General features: G+C 24.7%; 1 protein-coding gene across 7 annotated transcripts in view; it reads left to right on the top strand.

The window, feature by feature from the left end:
- Positions 1 to 19,890, top strand: part of LOC140676023 (octopamine receptor beta-2R) — a 59,267-nt gene that overhangs the window by 29,205 nt on the left and 10,172 nt on the right. Inside the window, exon 1 of one of the 7 annotated variants that reach the window (XM_072910631.1) lies at positions 18,809 to 18,963. The exons of the other annotated variants lie outside the window; for them this stretch is intronic. The gene's annotated coding sequence lies outside the window, so the exon portion shown is untranslated. Of the gene's footprint in view, positions 1 to 18,808; positions 18,964 to 19,890 lie in introns of those variants that run through there. 7 annotated transcript variants of the gene reach the window in all.

Below are 19,890 nucleotides of genomic sequence, written 5' to 3' on the forward strand. Positions count from 1 at the left end.
TAATTGTTTACTGCGCGTGACTTGACGCAAGATATTCCTATCTCTTGATTAAAAATGAACCTACAGAATACTACTATTTTTTGCGGAATATTATGTGGAATATAAATTGGACATGGTAGGTAAGTTTACAAGATTTTAATAAAAAGAATCTTCAGCATTTATATACAAAATGTTTTGGACCATCTAACTTTAATCTCTTAATAGCTTTCTCTTAAGTTTTTTTTAGAATCTATTTTTGTTTTTAATACATAACTATAATTTTTTTAGAATTTAATAAATATAATTAAGATTTAGGAACGCTATTATAATTAAAATTTTAAGTAACTGCTCATTATTAATTAAAGTCTTAAGTAACTGCTCATTATTAATTAATAAGTGAGAAACATTGTTATCTAACGATAGATTCATGAATATACGAAATAGGTTCTCATGGCAATGTGTTTTACTATTATAATACATTGTGCAACGCAAAGTAGGACGAAAAAGAGAAACGTAACAGATAATGAAGCTCATAGTTTTGGCACGCTTAAGGATTCGTGTCGGGCGAACATCGATTCATCGCTGCTGCTGCTGTTCTGTCTCTGTGCTTTATTAACAAACCGACAATTTCACGAGCTATGCATCGGAAAATTTGAGTCAGACGAACGTCGCGTCGGCGGAAAGAAAGTACGCAAAATATTTTGGAACATTACAAGAAATATACAAGCTTATGTACACTCATATGCACACACATACACACACATCACATACATGTATCATTGAACTCTCCTAACTGAAAGGAGTGCAAGACAATATCAGTCATGCTTGAAATAAAAATCACAATAACATGTTAAAAAGAGATGAACGAATATGTTATATGTTCGAAAAAGACAGACTATACATATATATATATTATTGTCTCTTTCAGAATGAGTCACATGACTCGAGAACAATAGCTGCACTCCTTCCAGTTAGGTTACAGTTCAGTGATGTATATTGTATATGCACGTGAAATCACGTATTACAGAATATATATATACATATATATGTAGGCACGCACATACATTGCTAGACACGTGATAATTGCGGAAGCCAGATCCGTTAGTGATTTTGGCATGAATTGGCAGCGCATTCGATGCGTCTCTAGCAGACTGATGACAAGGCTGTGTGTGTGTTTGTTGCGTGTTTGTATGCGTGTGGCTCCTCGATCGAAGGTCAGTGTCGTAACAAATTTATTTATGGGCTGTATTATTTATGGAAAGATAGTCAGCAGACTTAAGTGAACGCATCTGATGACATCGTACATAAAAAATTATTTAAAAAATTGTATATGTTTTTTTATTTTTTACTGTACTATATATTTAGAAAATTTTAAATATAGAAGTCTACTAAAAGGCAATCAAAGTTATATGGCATTTGTAGACCGTATATAAATTGCAAATTTGATTATCTTCACATATTATTATTTTATTTACTTTTTAATTTTTTTAAGAAATATAGAAATTTAGTAAAGGACAGTAAAAAAAATATAAATTATACATATAAAGTACAACTTCGAGAATTTTGTGTCGTAGAAGATATAAAAGTACTAGATTTTTCATCAATAATGGTTAAGTTACATCTCATCATAAAGGCGATTATTTAATTATTAAGGAATATAATTAATTTTATTATAAAAATAAACATATGTCATATATTGTGTTTATATATGTATATGTATCCTTAAATTAATAATATTTAAATTAATTATTATTTATTTTTTGCAATTATTTAAATGGATTTAGTGCATTTCTTAAATTCTAAGAAAACTCTTTTTTGTCGATGCACAAAAAATCTACCTGACATTGCATAAATTTTAATTCTAATCGTATGTGTGTGTGTGTGTGTGTGTGTGTGTGTGTGTGTGTGTGTGTGTGTGTGTGTGTGTGTGTGTGTGTGTGTGTGTGTATAATTAAATATTTATGACAACGTACGATTACAAAGAATTATAACGCTATTATTTCTTTTAGCTTTCGTAGAAAAATTCGTACAGCTTTTCAAGAATCTGGACAAAATAAGTTCCAGTTCAAGGGCATGTCCTTATATCTATTAATCGATGAAAATGCAGCACAATAATATCATCTTAGAACTTAGCGATCTGATTATATAAATATTTTAAATGTTGACTAATCGAAAAATGATCATGATACTGATACAATAATCATGTAAATATGAATGTGTGTACATTTAGTGCCAATGACAATTAATATTTTGGATTATAACAATCAATTTAAATTGATACATGTAAACTTGTGTTGACGTTTTATTTATCAAGTAGCGACTAATTGTTATTTTTTTATTTTTCATATTTTAATAAATATATAGCTACATATTTATCTATTTATGTCAGTTTTATCAGATTTCTCAAACGTTGAATTTTTTACGAGATATTGTGAAGTCAATTTAACCAATAACCACATATAAAAATAAAATATTTTTAAATATAATATTATATATATATACCCAAATATATATACACCAAGTACATACACATATATAAGTATAAATATATTATAATATATATATATATATATATATATATATATATATATATATATATATATATTGAAAATTTATAAAACAATTTGTAATATTCTATTATTTAGATAGAAAAAATTGAATTTGTATTATTAAATAAAGCACAAAAAAGTAATATTTTACATACATAAGGGCATAAAATATTTTGGGTCTTATATATACAATATCCGGTAATTCGTGAAAAACTTGCTAATGGTAGATTCTTGAGATCATTTGGAGACGATTTTTCCTCAGCGAAAATGTCGAAACATCAATAATTTTCGAGTTATAAGCAATTGAAAAAAGGCGCAAACTAACTTTTTGAAGTTAAAAAATTACCAAAATTACATTCTTCAGTTAATTTCAGATAGAGTTTACTCTAATAGAATTTTAATTTAAGGCTTAATTACAAAGATATATAATGACAAAAATTAGAAATTTGCAAAAAACGATGTTTCTCGATATTTTCGCTGAAGAAAAATCGACTCCAAATGATCTCAAGAATTTGCCATTAACAGGTTTTTCACCAATTACCGGACACTCTGTATATGTATTATAAACTATTTTAGATGCCTTCACATATGACAATTCAATGGATTTAAATTTAATGAGCATTAGAACTATGTTCAATGACTATTAAAAGTATTTAAAAACTTTATTTAATAACATGGAAACTTTTTTATAAAATAATTTAACATATTTATGCAATTTTGATAAAAAAGTTTATTAAAAATTTAAAACACGAAAAAGAGAAATATGTAATTAATAATGAAGTTCTGGTACGTAAACTTTTTTAACGTTTGTATAGAGTTTTTAGTTAAATCTTATAAGTCATAAATCTTATATAAATATATAAGTTATGAATTGGTTTAGTTCGTTAATTTTTGTAAAATTTAATTAGTTAATTTTCGAAAAAAATAATTAATTTTAAATAGGATCACTACATATTATTTGATTATATATTGGTAAATTTTTTTACTTAAATTGATTTCTTTGAATTAAAAATATCTTTTCTTTATTTATTATATTTTTCCATATTATATCAAAAACAATAGAGATATTTTAAATGGTCAAGTTAGATAAAGTATCTTATATTGGTAATATATTATTATATTGGTAATGTATTATTGTTTTGGCTTCTAAGCGATTTAAAAAATACACGTTGAATATACAAAAATCAGTCAAATGAATAGTTATCGAAGAAAAGGATATTGCTTTTTTTCTTTTGACATAATTTAATGCTCGTTAATGTAATTGTTTGTTGCATGTTAGCACGTTATATTCTATTTCAAATGTGCAGAATGTGAAGGCTCACAGTGAGTTGGCATTTACAGCTAACAAAGAACATCCTGGCAGCACGATTTGAATCGTTTAATTTAGGCGCGTTTACATAACTCCGAGTATATGTACGGTTGACTAATATCGTGGGAAGCAGTTGAATTTTTCTGAAACTTGAATGATTACGTAGTACAAAAATGCATAAGAAATTTAAAGAGTGATTTTAAAATAAAGACGTATCACACACGAGATTAAAATCACAGATTACATTGCTTGTTAAAGATAAATAACTGCTTACGACTTACTTTTATAAAAGCTGAATGTTAACATTCATATGTTACATGATGGAATAATCTTAAGCAGTCTTTTTTATTTTAATTTAACTACATTGCTTTCTCTCCATTACTCTACCTTGTATTTTGAAACAATCCAATTTATCTCTCGCTTTCGGTTCATCGTACTTTACTCTAAAATAATCTAATTTATTCTGATTTTTTTGATGTACCACTGCACTTCTATGCTATCTCAACAGCATTCTCTTTTAGAAAAAGGATTATCTTATTCTGGTTTTTTCTGACATATTTTCCTGGATATGAAATATCTAGTGAAGCAATTTGTGTACTTTAAATAAATATTTGAAGTTATCTATCAGGATAATATACACATACAAAGTCACATTTTTACAGCTTGAAGCTATCTTTTATTATATTTACATTTGCATAAAATAATAAAAAAATAAATATTAAGAAAAAAAGTATTATAATTCATTAAAATGTGTCTTTAATTTTTTCTTATATCTATTGTGTGTTTAAATTTTAGTGATCATAAACTTAGTATATGCCTTAGTATACGTAATCTTTAAGTTGTTACTGTCTATCACAGATATTTGTTTTTCTTTATATGATAAATAGTTCTGCAATTAAATTAATATTTTTTTTTATAAAAAAGTTTATTTATAAAAATTTAAGCTTTTTTTGTTACAACGATTATTCGTAAGTATTTAAAATTTCTAATAATTTCTCATATTTAAAAGTTTTTTGTCATTGATTAGGAAAAATATTAATAATTAAATATTAATAAATAAAAATGCTAATTTTTAATAAAAAAATTGTTATTTTGCAGTAATTTAATTTTTTTCCCAATTTAAATTAATTTTTTTAATGTTCAAAACAAAATGAATTTTAAAAGGTACATGTCAATTTTAATAACTATTATTATATTATATTATTATATTATTATATTGTTATATTATTATATTATTATATTATCTTTAAAAAGCATCTCTCTCTCTCTCTCTCTCTCTCTCTGTTAATGTTATTGCGCACAAAGTTAAATTACACTTGATAGCAAAAGTACAAATGATAATAAAAGTTTAAATTTTGAAATCTTTTCAATGACTAAATTTCATTTACGTTAAATCAACGACATCTCGTCTGGCGCAATTCGATCACCTGATTTAACTTTCGTGTCAGAACGGCAATAGCCACAGATTAAAATGCCAGTAAAAACTGATAGAGATCGTATAAATACGGTGCGCGCCAACAATAACTCGTGGTTGTTAGTTATTATCGCGAACTTGAAACGAATGCACTTGAAGGTCTATTGAAGATAGTAATGCAAGAGAATTGCTTAAAAGAGATAATATTTTGTTAAAAAAAATATGTACAAACAAATATAACAAATATAACTTAAAATTCATATATTTACTTGATATTAGTATGTATAATATTTACTTATTTTTTAATTGATTAACATATAATTATCTATTTATATATTGATAAATAAATAAATAAGTAAATATATATATATATATATATATATATATATATATATACATATGTATAGAATAAATATGCTTTAAAAAAGTAAATATATATTTTAAAAGAGCTGTGTTAAATGATTATAAAACTGTTGCATAATAATATATTTTATAGGAAAGACACATGAGCGCGAGTTACTTGTAAATATGAGATCTTTAGTTAACTTTTATGCAAATACGCTTATAAAGACTAATTTATTTTACAAAGCGTATTATGAAAATAATAATCAAGACAAAGTTTCTGGTTTAAATAACTAAGTACTCGCAGGCAAGGTAAATGCATGCATGCGAGCGTACTTTTATGTGTTAAGGGAAAAGTGAGAACTATACATTCTAGATAAAATTATAAGATAAGAGTGATAACTGTAAGTCTATAAAATCATTTATTTGAGTATTTTTTAATCAATAATGCAAAATACAGAAAAATTAAAAGATGCATAAATTTATATTAAAAATTTAAATAATTTATTTCATCTTTCTTTATAAATGAAATATCCAATCTGTAAATTAAAATAGAGCAGCTACATAATGCTTTATTTAAATAATTAAAAAGTATAAAGAAGACATAATAATATAGTAAAAAATGTACAATAAATGATTAGACGTATTAATTTACATATATAGTTATAAATAAATAAATATTGTATATATATACATATATATATAAATTTAATATATAAATTAAATTCAAAAATTAAATTTTGTTTTCCTTTGTATTTTGTTTCTTTTTTCTTTTTCAGTTTTAACTTTCTCTTCACCTGAGATTATTTTTAGTTTATTTTTTATTATTTTAATTATTGTTTATTAAAATTATTATTTAGCAAAACTGAATATTACAAGTAATCTCATTAATTTTAATGATTTTGAAGTATATATGTTGTATAGAAAAGATTACTAAATGTTTATCACTAAATATTAAATACCGTTTACACACATACATATCTCTAGTTTCAAAGTTATAAGTATTAGAAGATGAAAGTTTACCTTACACCGTCTGGTGCTCCGGACGCGAAATGAAATTTTAAAATATACAGCTTTGCATAGATTTTCAACTTTCTACACAAAGTGAGGTCAACTGTGCACACTGCACCTGGTACTTTAAATGAGAAAAAAAAGATTTAAAATTCACAGTATAAGTTTTTGATTATCCAAGCAAAAGTTCATACTATATCATATTTTTTTATCTTTTATAATATTTATAATTTTTATCTTTAAACAAATATAGAATAGACATTGTTTTAAAAAATTATTGCGTAAAAACATATATTGGTTTAATCGGAATTTTAGATTCTTTTTGGTTTACATTCAAAGCAATGGTTGGGTTGGATTTTATTTTGTGAATAATTAAAACTTATACAAAACTAAAGATTTCTATACATACAAAGTATTAGACAGGATTTGCTTTATGTGAAAACTTTAAAATTTATGCAAAATTACACCCTTTTTTATCTTTGTTTTTTAGCGCATAACTGCATCAAAAAATATTGTTATATTCTACAGATTCCAAGGTTTTTAGCGTTGATTGTACATCGATGATAAAAAATAAAGAAAATCCACCTTATTTTTATAGTCGAATATATATTCAATCTGATCACTGAAGATTGATCGTTTTTCGTGAATATGTAACAAATATGTTCTTTTTAACATTCTGTTGGATTGCAGTCATTTTTTTCTCTTATCAGGAATACATCATGAAGTAAAAGAGACCTTAGAGATTTCTAAAGAGGTTTTCCTTGTAACCGACTTTCATACGCAAGAAGGTCACTAGGGATTATCGAGATGTGCTTTCATTCTTATCAATGAAGATGTTATAACATAAAGAATATATCAATATTATATAAAAGTCTATAGTATAAGTAATAATTAAAACCAAATAAAAATAAAACCAAATAAAAATATTAAATTAAATTGTACCAATTAAACCAATCGTTTTTGTTTAATATTACTTACTATGTTTTGTCATTTATTTTTCATGAAAAACATAATTGTTCGTTGACAGTTCGTTGAGTAAACACGTTTCATAGTTAAAGTAAACACATTCTTTTCAAGAGATAAGTAATTATTCTGAAAGAAGGTTTTGTTTCTTGAAAGAAAAACATAAAAATAATACAGAATTTATAAAAAAACCTAGTAGCGTAACAATATTTTTTTTGTTTGTGCATTTTCATTAGATAATTTTATCACTCATAATATTCACCTACTGGGCTTTGAACATATTCTCAAATTACTGTAGAGCTAGTAAATTTTAGTTATAATAGAAAAGTCTTTAATAATAAATAATTCTTTGCAGTTTATGTTATAAGTAGCAATGAATAAAAAAAATATTACCTAACCTGTTAAATATTAACCCTCAAACTGAACACGTGGGTCTTTCGAATCCATGTCATTTTTAATCCATTGTTTTAAAAAAATATTAATAAACTCTCGAGGTTGAAAACTTATCCAAAAGAAAGTTTATGTCAAAAGGGACTTAACTGAAAGGACAATTTAAACAGTTTATTCAGTACAAAGTGCTGGCAAATCTAAATCTGAAGCGGACACAAAAAAACATGTTCAGTTGAGGGTTAAATATGTAATACTAAATCTTAGTCCGCAGTTTTGAATTTGTAAGGTATATAAATAGTTGTGTTATAAATATTTTATATATAAAATTAAAAAAAATTTATTTATTTCTTTTTACATATACGGTTACTATTTATAAAAAGTACAAAATATAAAATATTTATATCAATATTTATATAAAAAGTAAAATATTTATATAATTTATATAATGATAAAAATGTTCAATTATAAAATTTTAATTTTATTGTAGTGCATTAATAATTTTAAATTATTAATTTAATTGTGATAAAATGTATAATAAGATAAACATATAATAAAATTGATACCATTTATATTTATATGTATATACAATATAGCATGCAACTTTTGTTTCTTCGTAAAATTATCACGTTACATAATATAATTCTGTTCTATTATTTTTGTTCATAATAAAACAAGATACAAAATGAAACGTTTTAAATATTTAAGTCATTATTTTTTTAAGGATTAATAATATTTTATCGCTTTCTATAGTATCACTATTGCAATTTGGAAGAAATGACAATATTTCATCTATAATTTATTTTGTATTTTATCTATAAATAGGTATAAATATAAAAAAATGCGAAATAATGTATGTGGTTATTATAATGTATTATATATTTTTTTTCTAAAAACTTAATTTTGACATATGCTGTTAAAATCATGATCTTATTTTTTAGCTTGTATTTATAATTCGTTTTTATATTCAAGATTATTTTAAGTAGGATCTTAAGATGCTACGCAGTTACTTCAGTGGGTGAATGGAATCTTAAGACTTAAGATTCTAAGACTATTCTTAAGATGCTCTTGAATATAAAAACAAATTATAAATACGCGTCTTTAAGTAATTGTTTTAGCTTATTATTTATTAAAATGCTGTTAATAGAATTATATGTAAACGTTAATAAATGTTATAAGAATTACAATAAAAAGTTACAATAAAAATTTATATTTAAACGAAATTTAAACGCGTAGATTGAAAAAGATTTGCTATTGAACACAGTTGAAATAACATTTGTTCCTATTCACGTATTTTTATCGATAAATAGGCGCATTTATTATATTGTTCATGTTACTTATATTATAAAATTTCAAAAATAAATACGCAATGCATTTATTAATAAAAGCACGTTCTGAATACGAGCCATTATTTTTCGAAATTTTATTTTTGAGAAATAAAATAGCTATTTTTCCAAAAACAACTCCGATTTGACTTAAATTTTGTAAATAGATTTCTTTTAGATAGAAAGAAGTATGTTAGAAGGATTTTTAGCGACAGCTTTTTTGATCATTTTTTTACATACTAACGTTGCGATGGTGTTTATTCTGATGTGTATTGACACGGTCATTATCCTGAGTGACCATCAAAAACTTTCAGTCATCGTTCATTGTTTATTAGAAAGTTATAAACAGAAAAGATCTCCATTTCAAAAAATCCAACGTAACTCAATCTATTTTATTTACGCAGTAAAGCGAATATCTGTGTGTATTGGAAAGTATGATACATGCTGGAGAAGAACGTTCAGGTGAGAGTACACAGGGGGACGGGGTTTCGCCCTCGTGCCCTCTCACATAAAAAAATAACAAAAGTTGAGGGTATGGAAACTATCAAGGCTGACAGTACTGCATGGAAGTTCCAATATAAAATCAAAACATATAGGCTAAAGGTACCAATTATGAGATACTTTTTTTTAAAAGCTTATATTTTCTTTAATTGTAATTTTTAACTCAAAAACTTTATATGGTTTTATAGCTAGTTCAATCAAGTTTTACCACTAAAAAGCATTAATAGCTCAAATGTGTATTTTATTTGCTATAATGATTTTTCTTAGGCTTGAAGAATTTGTTTGTTTTGAAAAAGGTATCCTAATATGAGATAGTAAGGTTTTTTAATATGAGACGGTCTTATATTAAGAAATTAAATGCAAAAAACATACTTTTAATTAAAAACCGTTTCATTAATTTTTATTACATAAATATAACATTACAGGTACTTTTTATTATTAGTTAAATGATATAGAACTACAGAACAGGAAACAAAAGCTTTACTTTTTGGTACCAAAAAAAAATTATAAAATATTTTTAAGATATTTTTTATATCTTGTGTGTATCTATAAAAATCTATAAAATTAAAATAATACATTTTAGAGATTCAAATAAAAATTTATCTTTCTAACAAGGAGCGTACAAAAATATATTGTAATATTAACGTTTTTAATATTTCAAAAGAACAACAAAAAATAAGTCTTACTTTTGGCATAAAAAAATGATATCTTTCAAATATTTTTTATATCATGCGTTTATAAAATTAGAATGTCTTAGAGATTTAAATAAAAATTTATTATCCCAACAAAGAGCACACAAAAAGGTATTATAATTAACGTTTTAAATATTTCAAAATAAAAAATCAACAAAAAAATAGAAAAAAATAGAAATTTACATTTTTGATAATTCATTATCTTACTTGTGGGAGAAAAGTCCTAATATGAGGTATCTCATATTAGGAACATTCTAGTATCTCATATTAGGAACTATATAAATCATATATACATATATAAAGTTGCGCGTACAAGAATCCAAAGTAATAATCAAACACCAAGACATAATTGTTGCATTTAACGTTAATAACATAATAAAAATGAATATCAAGCTATTGCTATTAAATTATATTGTTTACATCCCTTTTAAGTAGCACATCCAAGAACTTTCCTTAGCGTCGTTTATAAAATCGTCATACACTCGTCCGTACACGTGCGCTACGCTGCTGTTATTTACATACGATTTCACGGATTTATCTATTATCAATATGAAATAGTAACATTTATAAAGAAAAGTGATTGCGTTTGTAAAATAATTAGAGGTCTTATATTAGGAACCTCTCTCATAATAGACTACTTTACTCTAGTATTCGAAAATTACGTGTATTTAAAAGTTGCTTAATCTTTGAGTCACCAAAAATCTTTCTACTTCTTTTCTAAGAGGAACCTATTTTAAAATTTGAATTAAATTTGAATTAAATCGGAGTATATAGTTGTTTTCGGAAGAAGAGTCAATAAATTTTAAATATTGTGTTATATATACATATGTACTATGTTTGTAATATTTGGTAACAGTTTCTTTTACTTTTTATACTATAAAGTAATCACAAGCTAAATTCTAATTGCATGCATACATAATGTATGATGCATTATACGATATATATAAAACGATTTATATACATATGTATAAGTAAATATAACATTTTCTCGATAGTTTAATCAATAAATTTGTTATATACATATATTGAAGGAAAAATACGCTGAGTTTTTTGGTCATCGAAAAGTTGTTTTTACACATGAAAAACATATGTAAGGAATATGCGATTTTTAGATTCTACTATAACATCCGAAATTTTATCCATAACACGTATGTATTTGTTATCGAACTATCGTATCGAAAAGCCCATCAATAAAGATTGTCAAAAAAAATTTTAAAATTTTCTTGAAATAAATAATGTTTATAATTTATAGCAATATAGCATAATAAACTGTAAATTTTTATTTGCATTTGAGTAATACATGTCGGTCCACATCCCAATTGAACACAAAACCTTCTGATTGGTCAATCATGTCTGGTCTAGTGAAAAGAGCATTGATTGCTGTGAGTGGTTATTTCCAATCGGGATATGTGCTAATGGGATGCTCTCACCGTGTCTCTTGGGCTTTATTGAAGCTAACATTTTTAACCTATATTGGAAACATAGAAATTTATATAATTAAATTTTGTAATACAATTTTTTATTCTCAATTAGCGGATATTTGTAATATTATCACTTTTGCAAGAAAAAACATGATTAACTGCGCGCGCCATAAAATATATGGATTAAAATAGTACTCTTCTATAATTTTTTTGTCAAACACCTAAAGTTGCCGTCTTTTTTTAAGTTTTTAGAAAGAATATCTTTTTAATATACATATATGTATATAGAGTGAAATAATGAAGAAGTTATTGAAATTATTTGATTATTATTTGAGAACAAATGGCTAGAATTTAAAAAAAAATTAAACAATTTTGAATACCAGAATTCTCTCTCTCTCTCTCTCTCTCTCTCTCTCTCTCTCTCTCTCTCTCTCTCTCTGTCAATTTTATTAATATACAATACAAATATTATATAAAGCAATTTCGTAATTAAATTTTACGTTAAGAAGAGAAAAATGTAAAATGATGGTAGCAAAAATGCTCAATAAAGAATGTTTTCAAAATATACAAAGTTTCGTGAATAACCTGACAAACTTCTACAATGTATTCTAAAGGAAATTTTAAGTGAAGAAATTTATATACACTACAGTTTAATTCGAGCTATCGAGATATAACAATTTTATTAGTAATAAACAAAATACGGTTTAGTTTTAGCACTATTCAAACACTTTGCTTCAATATCAAATAAATATTTGGTGACACTGCGTATCTAATGGAAACTGATACTTTGAGTAAGGCAGAGCTGGGGGCTGTTATCAGAGCTTTGTGTTGTTAACAAGAGAATTAAATTCTTTATATCTCGATAATCAAATTGACCTATAGTGTATATAAACTTTTTTGCTTAAAATAATCTTTAGAACACAATTTAGAATACAGATAATAAAAGGCTCGAATAAACAATATAATATCGCACGGTGAAAAAAAGATTACTGAAAGTCAAGGAACAGTAATCAGAATTAAAAAAATTCATGTAACTTTAAAATAGACTTGTCCAACAAAATTTATGCTGCACGAGGAAAAATTTTCCAGTCCAAAAAATAGATAACGTATTTCGTCTCTTTTGCAATATGTGTCCATGTGTTATTAGAATGATTTGCTTAGGTTCTCTGACCAGTATATAATTTCTCTTTCGCTCCAATTCATTGCTCAAACGGAGTTGTTGGTAGTGCTCTGCAATATATACTGAATCTTATAATATATATATAAATAGCCCTACAATAATATATTGAGATTATAATCTAAATGTATTCTTAAAATAGATAAAGTATTTAAATAACATATTTTGAATAAATTTTGGACACATTATGTTCCTAAGATTACAGATGTACATCCTTAGGATTCTGAAATGAAATATTTTGAGCATATTTTTAATCTGAAAGGAGTTTTTATTTGTTTTTTTATGACACTAAATTCTTCCATCCACGTAAAAAAAAGTTATTAATATTAATATTATTAAATATTAAATATATAAATATTAAATTATTAATATTATTAAATATTAGATATATTAAAATATTTTTTAGATTATATAGTTGCATAATGCAAGTTTAATTTGTGTCAAGAAAAAAAGAGATTAAAAAATATTTGTTCGATGAAATTAAAACTTATTGAACTCATACTTTTGAAAAATGTTAATTCATTAAATATTCAATAATACTAGATAAAGAATGAACTTCACTCAGAGATATTTTTATATATAAGGGCGTTTTGCTGTACATGTTAGCGAAATTGCATTATAAATCAATGTGCTGTTTTTCTTCTGAAACGACGGACTTTTTGAAGAACTAACGAATGGAAATATTTCAGGCTAAAACGATGGTATTTATATTGTCGGATGACTTATGTGTGCTATTCACATCTCGCTGGAAGCTTTTGCATACGCAATGCGAATCGCGTATTAAGCTTTAAGAAAGCTGCGTGTTACCTTGTACGCTGACAAATTGAGAAGTCTGCGATCTTGCTTGTAAATAAACGTTTGCTTAAAAAATAAGCGAGAAAAAAAAATGACAAAATTTATCAGGAGATAATGCAATGCAAACAGGATTTTAACAGTATTGTATATGTATACAGATGATATGTATTCTTTTTTAAAGTTCTTTTGAAAAGAAGGTTTTAAACATAAATATTAACATGCCATTGTTATCCGCAGAGTAACAAAAATGAATATTTTAAGGACTGGAAAGCTGACATTATAAAATAAAATTTATGCTACAAAACAGCTTTAGAGTTAGATTGAAAAATATTAATAGTTTTTTCTTACAGTCTTTAACTTAACAGTCTTAACTAACTATTTAGGATTAAACATTTATATTTGATGTGTGTGTGTGTATGTGTGAGATATATTTGAATGTTTTGATATAAAAATCTAAAAAATTGTACATTCTTAAATTATATAATATGATTATACAAATTAAATTATTAGTGCTATATACAGATCTTTTATATTATTCTAGATCGCTAATAGCTAATACTAAAAATAATGAAAGAGTAGCCATATTTAATTGAGCAGAATATATAAATTAGGCTAAGTATGTTATAAATCATTGGTATATTTCTTATTTTTATATGTGCACTGTGTATGTACACTTAATATTTTTCGCTGTTTTATTTTTACGTTAAAATATAGACATGTTTATTATCTTATCAAGAGACGGTATATTGAATTCTGTCAACGTTGATTTATGTCTTTTGAACGTGCGGCAATATCGCACAAATTTGCAATTGTTTTAATTAATGCATACACAGTTTAATAAATACACAGTTCTGAAAATGCGCAGAAACTGGTCTTTTATAAAGTTTAACTCATACGATTTACAATGTGTTTGTTAGGTTGCAGGTTTTATAATACCATATGCAGGTTTTATATCATGTTATGTTTCTTTTTTCTCTTCATCTTTTTTTTCTTTCTTTTGTTTTCATCTCTCTTTTTTCTCTCGATTTGATTTTCAAGTCAGTGACTTCACCACGATTTTTTTAGCTTACACTTTTAAGGAATTAAGAGGGGTATTAAAAATGAATCTCTTGAAACTTGAAATTTATTATTTGAGCATTTAGTATTAGCATTGAATAAAATGCAAGTTTCATGCATAACTATTTAGTTTCAAGAAAAAATTAATTTTTCTTGACGCATTATTATCTGACTCTTATTAATAACTTAGGAAATTTGAATTGTATTTTTTATATGAAAGCTGTATCAATTTTTTAGTGAAATATTTTATTATAATTACGTGATATAGATATGTGATAAAAATTACTTATTATTAGATAAAAATTATTGAAGTAGGCAATTTATATTTAATAGCTATAATTGGCACTTATTGATTATTTATATTTAATAGCTATATAAGTGACATTTATTGATTTGCTTTTTTTTATAGTCGTAAGATACCAAGATGCAAATGTCATTTGATGTCTAATAATGGCAAAAAATATTTTTCAGTTTTGGAAAGTGTACAAATAGTTCCGAATTTTATTCGAATTCAAATAGGCGAATATCTTTGCATTATTAATCAAAAATTTAATATTAATTTGTTTTATAGAATAAGAGAATTGTTCGAAAACTTAAAACACAAACATTTCTACTTCGAACTTTAAACAGTTTAAGCACGTAATATATTAAAGTTTATATCTAGGATTTATTATAAATGTACTCTAGGAATTATCGTCGATAGACTTGAACGTTTCTAATTTTTCTGATATTTTGACGAGACTGATTATCTAATTTATTAATTTCGTGACACATTTAATGATTTGCGCAGCTGCGAAAACGCGATACATATTACACTCGAAAATGCGAGAAATTCTCATTACGAATAGAACGGCAAGATACGAGACCGACTATCATTGATCTTTCGAATTCCATGAGGTCTGTCCTTGGCCAGCCTTAGCGTTGAGAATTCTACTTATATTCAGCAGACAATTGCGTGCGATTTACATACTCGGCATTGTTACGTGATACGATCCTCTGCATGAATGTGCAATATGTCTTCCAATCCTGTTCGTAGATCTGTATATTTTAAATATGCGAAATTTTCCTCAAGATACTAAAAAAGGGAAGTTTTATGTTGTGTATGTAAATAATAAAGTATACTTAAACATCAATTTTAATTTCTTAATATATCTAATTCAAACAACAAATGCAATAATATTTGCTGCTAGTTTTTTCATAGAGCCTTTGAATCCTGCATTTCATGATTAAAAAGAATATAACAAAAAAGAAGAAGATAATATGTGTAAGAGTAATACGTAATAATGTAATAACATAACACAACCTTTCTTTATCATGTAGATAAAGTTCGTAAAAATAACAATATTATCTTTTATCTTATTTATACAATGTTGCGTTTTTGCTTTTCTATCTCTATATTATTAGAGATAAAATTTGCATATGCAAGAAGAGAAAAACATAAATGTATGTATGTATAAGAAAGAAAGGAAAAGAGAGAAAGATATTTTCATGTGCATATTTACCTGTTATATAACTTTCATTAATACGTTGTATTTATTGTTATGGCATTTTATATTTCTAAACTTGCATTCAATAATACTTTTATAATTGCGATATGTTTACTTTTCGTATTTACAATAAAATCGTTGTATAGTTGCATAATATTCCGTTGTGAATAATCATGGTTTATTTTTAAGCAAATTTTAAACTTGAAATAATATTGTTGACTTTTAATGCTAGTAATACTTGCAGCACTTACTATATTATTTTTACTTTCTTGAGAGAGAGAGAGAGAAAGAGAGAGAGAGAGAGAGAGAGAGAGAGAGAGAGAGAGAGAGAGAGAGAGTTTATTATTTGTTAAAAATACAGTAAGATATTTTTCTATTTAAACTTTTAATATTATATTCTGTGTATGTGTGATAACTATAAATAGAATCACATACTTATGTAAATATAACAACGTTTGTTTAGCTCCATATATTTTTGTTATACCATTTACATGAGCATATGCATCAAAGCATTGTGTCGTTTACATAAGCATGCATTAAAACAGAGTATATGCAAATTTCACTAATTTAACCTATTGTTCATCTTGATTTTCATTTTGATAAAATCTTGTAAGAAATATCATTTTTCACAAAAAAAGTCTATAATTTTTCTTATTTAATTACAATTCTTTATTTCGAACGATGAACGGAGTCTCATGTTGACAGAAAGGCATACTATGATTAAAATTTTCTTATCATTGCGAAATTGTTGTATAATTCTTTTATTGATATTATCTCATAATTTTATTACGTACGAAGAATGTGACTGCAATCCTCGTTTTAATAACATAACTGTTCGTGATACTGTCATTTATGTATTCTTCGTGACATTTATTTTAATAATAAAATCATAAATAATGTGAATTAATCGTTCTTATAAAATGACTTAGATCTTTAATGACAATTTATCTGTCTTTTTTGATCAAGGATTGCATACATACATTTATAATATTATACACGATTAAATCAATAATTCAATTTTATAATATTATAAACAATTAGTTAATAATTTTTCAAAACAGAAAGAGATTTAAAACTTCTTACTATAATTAATTAGTTTAAATTGACATTAATGGATCACATTTTTTTGACGTATATTATAGAGGGTGTAATTCTCAGTAATAATACACGCTTTGAATTATGACGCTTTCTTGATTTCTGACAATGAAATACATGACTTCAAAATATTGTAGAAATAAAATTTAAAAAAAAGGATTATTTATTGAAAGAATTTATTATCAATGACCTTAATCTTTAACATATATTTTCAAGATTATGATTCTCAGTAACTTTCAAAAGATTTTCATTATTATTAAGCATTTATCATTTTAGTTACTCATCATTAAGCAATTACTTAGAGATTTAAAAATATGCAAATAAACCAAATATATTTATATTTTAAATTTGTTATATACGGAAAGTTCCAAATATGTATTTTATTATTAAATATGTATTTTATTACTAAATATGTATTTTATTATTTTCTTTACCTAAGTTATAAAAAATTTTAAGTCGTAAAATAAACACGTGGGCATAGAAAAAGACGGAATCTCGCCCCCTATATTCTTATTTCAACAAAATTCTAATTTAACTCAAACTTCTAGTTCTGATTTTAAATTAAAGTTAGGACTAAGTTAAAATATTTTCGAGAAAAAAACGTAAGCAAAGAAACAAAGTCCTTTTCCTGTACATTTATTTTGTATAAATTTATAATATATAAATGTTTATAATAATATATATTTATAATATATAAATTTATTATAAATTTTTATAATATATAGGTTTATGTATAAATATTTTAATTTATTATTTTAAATAAAAATATTTAATAACAAAGTGTGCAGATAAAATTAGCAAAATGACACAGTAACTATACATATATTATTATAAATAAAAAAAAATAGTAATATATTTCAATTGTCTTTATACTTATATTCATTCTTACTATTTATTATTTTCAATTTATTATTATTTTAGATAAAATATTTTAAATAACAATGTTTAACAAATACATAATGTATAACGAATAAATATGTTAAGCATATTTAATTTGATTTTAGAATGATAAGCAGATTATTCATTCAAATCTGCATGAAAACTCCTTTAAATTTATCACAAATTTGAGAAGAAATGAAATATGCGAGTAATAATTCTACAATTCCTTTTTTTTAATTTTATTGCCGTACTTACTTAATATTTGATTGTTTAAATATTTACATTATTTGATTGCAAATAATTGTACGTAATGATTTATTTCTTTCTAAATTTTTAACTAAATGAAAAATATTTTTGTTTTTTTCTTTTTTTTGGAGTGGGGGGGGGGGAGGATAAAGCTATGTTGTCGGAAGACCATCATGTTAAGAAAATGCATTCTGTGGAATAGGAAAAGCATTTTAAATGTATCACAGCGCAGCATTTGCAAAAGGCAAACATATTTTCAACTACTGTGGTCCACGATACATGTACGCACTACTCTGTGGCAACTGGCAACGAATCTAACAAGAAAAAAAATTTATGTAAGCATAAATAATGTTGCTTTGGAAGAGAGCGCTGCATATTTTTCATATGGCACTATCTGTTTTTATAGAAAGTCGCGATGCGGCAGACTGTACTCGAAATATGCTTGCCTTATAATTCATGAACTGATATTTTTATGATTTTTATACGTGCAAAAATAAGTGAATTTAAACATAATTAAAATAAAATATAATAGAAAAAACATTGCCTTTGTATATGTTTGATTCATAGATTTAATTTGTACATAACTTTAAATTTTTATTAATATTATATTTTATTAATATTATAATTATATTTTATTAATATTATAATATTTTATTAATATTATATTTTATTAATATTTAAATAATAAATATTATTTATATAATTATTGTTAGATATTATTTAAATAATTATTAAATATATGAAAATTGTATACACATTTTTGAGTTATTTTATATTTTATTATAAACAAAAAAATATACACACACGCACATGTCTGTGCGCGAATTGAAGCGAAGCGTCATTATATGTTTGTAATTATACATACTCAATGCGCGGCTTATGAACGTATGTCTGTCTAAAAAATGGCACTGATTGTAACTTTTATTTAATAATTCCTCTTTTGTTAAGCATCGCTCAAAAAACTGATTCATAATATTTTCATTCATTTTTCAAGAATAGTGTTATATGTAATTTATGAACGCGAATTATGATATATACCTTCCTCTCTCTTTCTCTCTCTTTTTCTATGTGTGTGTGTATGTATCAGGAGACACAGTAATGTCTCGATGCAATATATACATGCAAAATTATTTTTTGCATACACATGCGATTTTTTAAATTAAGATACATAATCAAAGATAGCATTTTATTTTTTAAATAAACTTAAAAATTTAAACCTACCACAAAAAAGCAAGCAAATCAAAATCTATCAATTGAATCTT

The sequence above is a fragment of the Anoplolepis gracilipes genome, chromosome 2, assembly GCF_047496725.1.
Source record: "Anoplolepis gracilipes chromosome 2, ASM4749672v1, whole genome shotgun sequence".
In the NCBI taxonomy this organism is placed as follows: domain Eukaryota; kingdom Metazoa; phylum Arthropoda; class Insecta; order Hymenoptera; family Formicidae; genus Anoplolepis; species Anoplolepis gracilipes.